The sequence below is a fragment of the Cervus canadensis genome, chromosome 15 (assembly GCF_019320065.1).
Source record: "Cervus canadensis isolate Bull #8, Minnesota chromosome 15, ASM1932006v1, whole genome shotgun sequence".
NCBI classification, from domain to species: domain Eukaryota; kingdom Metazoa; phylum Chordata; class Mammalia; order Artiodactyla; family Cervidae; genus Cervus; species Cervus canadensis.
In genome coordinates this window covers 52,021,170-52,024,982 of record NC_057400.1, presented here as the reverse complement: position 1 = coordinate 52,024,982, position 3,813 = coordinate 52,021,170, and the positions used below count along the sequence as shown (strand labels likewise).

The 3,813-nt window shown below is 39.0% G+C and overlaps 1 non-coding gene across 1 annotated transcript; it reads left to right on the top strand.

Moving 5' to 3' along the window:
* Window positions 1-1,522: 1,522 nt before the first annotated feature.
* LOC122454064 lies at window positions 1,523-1,625 on the top strand. Its single transcript, XR_006273284.1, has one exon. It is a non-coding gene; the product is annotated as a U6 spliceosomal RNA (small nuclear RNA).
* The last annotated feature ends 2,188 nt before the right edge of the window (window positions 1,626-3,813 follow it).

Genomic DNA, 3,813 nt, shown 5'->3' with positions numbered 1-3,813 from the left:
TATTTCTGTCTTTGTGCCAGTACCATACTGTCTGGATGACTGTAGCTTTGTAGTATAGTCTGAAGTCAGGCAGGTTGATTCTTCCAGTTCCATTCTTCTTTCTCAAGATTGCTTTGGCTATTTGAGGTTTTTTGTATTTCCATACAAATTGTGAAATTATTTGTTCTAGTTCTCCAAAAAATACCATTGGTAGCTTGATAGAGATTGCATTGAATCTATAGATTGCTTTGCATGGTATACTCATTTTCATTATATTGATTCTTCCGATCCATGAACATGGTATGTTTCTCCATCTATTTGTGTCATCTTTGATTTCTTTCATCAGTGTTTTATAGTTTTCTATATATAGGTCTTTTGTTTCTTTAGGGAGATTTATTCCTACGTATTTTATTCATCACAATGGTAAATGGGATTGTTTCCTTAATTTCTCTGTTTTCTCATTGTTAGTGTATAGGAATGCAAGGGATTTCTGTGTATTAATTTTATATCCTGCAACTTTACATATTCATTGATTGGCTCTAGTAATTTTCTGGTGATGTCTTTATGGTTTTCTGTGTAGAGGATCATGTCATCTGCAAACGGTGAGAGTTTTACTTCTTCCAGTCTGGATTCCTTTTATTTCTCTTTCTTCTCTGATTTCTGTGGCTAAAACTTCCAAAACTATGTTGAATAGTAGTGGTGAGAGTGGGCACCCTTGTCTTGTTCCTGACTTTAGGGAAAATGCTTTTAGTTTTTCACCATTGAGGATAATGTTTGCTGTGGGTTTATCATACATGGCTTTTATTATGTTGAGGTATGTTCCTTCTATGCCTCAAAGCAGGACTCTTGCCAACTCAAGTACAGAAAACCCAGTTCAAACTTCCTTAAGTAGAAGACCATTATTTTCTGAAGTCACTGAAAAACTTTTCAAGTGGTATACCCAAAACATCAGTGTGTCCTGCTCTCCTCTTCCTCTTTCTTCCTCGCCATGTTTCAGCTCTGCTTTTCTTGGTGTTGGGGCTTCTTGTGACACTTTATAAACTTCACAAAGCTGACTCCTTTCCTATTTCAGAAATGGACAGAGTAGCAGCAGGCTTTAGTTTCCAGTGGGGAAAATCTCTGTAATAAGCACCTCTCATTGCTTCAGAAAAACACCAGGGGATTGACCCTGATTTGCCAGGCAGGGGCCATGATTCCAGTCTGGGAAAATGGGAGTAGGTGTGGAGAGGTGGTACATACACACACCTAATATCAGGGACTGAATTAGAAGAAAGGATCCCCAAGGAAACAGCAGTTTCTTTCACCTAAAAAAGGGATACTGGGAGGTAAAAACAACACATTATTTCCATGTTCTATAGACTGGTAGCATGTTTTCCTATTAATCACAACGATTTAATGAAGACAGTCCATGAAATATGACATTCTCTCACAGAATAATGATTCTTCACATTTTTATGTTTTTATTCCCTTCATTTCCTGATTAAGTCAGATAATGTACATACCCATTTCCACTCTCTTTTAGAGATTTAGAAAAAAGAAACAAGTGCTCACTTCGGCAGCACATATACTAAAATTGTAACGATAAAAGATTAGCATGGCGCCTGCACAAGAATGACATGCAAATTCATAAAGCGTTCCATATTTTTATGGAAGCAACCTAGATGTTCATCAGCAGACGAATGGATAAGAAAGCCATGGTACATATACACAGTGAAATGTTACTCAGCTATTAAAAATAATACATTTGAATCAGTTCTAATGAGGTGGATGAAACTGGAGCCTATTATGCAGAGCGAAGTAAATCAGAAAGAAAAACACCAATACAGTATATTAATGCATATATATGGAATTTACAGAGATGGAAACAATGACCCTATATGCAAGACATCAAAAGAGACACAGATGTAAGTAACAGACTTTTGAACTCTGTGGGAGAAGGCAAGGGTAGGATGATTTGAGAGAATAGCATTGAAACATGTATATTACCATATGTGAAACAGATTGCCAGTCCAGATTCAATGCATGAGACAGGGCACTCAGGACCGGTGCACTGGGATGACCCTGAGGGATGGGATGGGGAGGAGGGAGGTAGGAGGGGGGTTCAGGATGGGGGACACATGTACACCCATGGCTGATTAATGTCAGTGTATGGCAAAAACCACTACAATATTGTAAAGTAATTAACCTCCAATTAAAATAAATAAATAAATTTTAAAAGAAAAAAGAAACAAGATTCACCCTAACATGACATTTGTTTAATATCTTGGATATCAAGTTGATCTTAAAAGCAATAAAATATTCTAAATCCAGCATTAGCTAGAAGGCAGCTACAGCCCATGCCTTTTCTCTTTTAATTTCCTAGATCTTTTACCATTTTCTTTGGGTGAGTGGCCATATCAGTTGGGGTTCAGGGCATAAAGTAAAAACCACTCCAGGTATTACTGGCATGAAGGGATTTAATTCAGGAAATTACATGTATACAACACAGACTAAAGTAGGTTCTAGACAGGGCCTCTGGGGATAGTATCTAGAACAATGACTCATCTAGGGGTTTCTGGAAATTTAGGTGAAGAAAAATACTTGTGGCTACAATCCATAGTCAAAAACAGGAAACGAGGCCACCACCAGTTAACCCTTTCTAATACTCAGAAAGCTAGAAGACCCTCAACACTGAACCTTAGGTCTCCACAACCATGCTTGCTAGTAGAAACACTCAGTGAGTCCACCTTGCAGATCTCAAATGAAGGCACATAATTCACAGAATCCAGTTCATGTGCAAAACCCCTAGCTGCAGGGGAATCTGGAAGAGAATTTCTAGCCTTCCAGCCCTTCTAATTAAAAGGTGGAATAGAAGTTGGCAAGCCAATCCACAGATATCTATCTCAATGGGCGTAGGCATTATTCATCTGTTTTGCAGCAGGAGTGGCCAGGTTGTTTGCAGTGGCAACAGGCAAAGGGAAAATGAAGAATTGTTGCTGCTTAAGAAAGAAATTGTCAGATTGCAGAAGTTTAACTCTTAAAGAGTTTGGCTGACTTACTGCAGTCTTTTTGTTTTGTTACTGATTTAGAGAAGTCACTGTAACCAGACCAACATCTTCTTGCTTCTGTGGGTCAGCTACTAGAACTGGCAGATTGTTCCCCAATCAGTTGTAAATGGGATTTTGCTTCTAGCAGGGCAGGTGTCTTAAAGGCATGACCCATAGAGTAGCCTAAAAGGAATGTTATCTATCCTGTCATCCTCACATATAACAAAGACTAAAATGTGCCCTGACTCTTCTTTATATGCAAGTTTGAGGATGTTAGGGATTGGAAGTTGTTAAAGGTAAGTAGACTGGTGTCTCCTTTCTAGAAGCCTAGGTTATAATCCTTCCATATACTGCTTTACAGATGCAGAAATTAAACCAGTAGGGGTAAACAAAGTGGCAGAGGAGTGACCTGAACCTTGAATGAAGATCGACTCCACAGACCCTTGCTACCCAATGTGTAATCTGTGGACTGCACCGTCTGGAGCTCATTAGAAAAGTTGACTCTCAGGCTCTTTTCCAAGCTCTCTGAAGCAGCACCTGCAGCTTAATGTCTGCAGGTGATTCTCAGGCATGTTAAAGTGTGAGGAGGATGGCTTTTAACCACTTTGTTGATTTAAGACTTCTTAACAAAGTGGCTATGGCTGTAAGCGCCCTAGAACTTGAGTTCCATCAGCAATTTGATGACACCTTGGAATCAAACAGACCCCGTCTTTCTAGGGAAAGGTTCCCCTTTTATGGACTTTAGAGTCTTTCAGTCAATGCACTGTGACATGTGGAAAGAAGAAAAGGGAGTTTTTCAGTTTTTTCT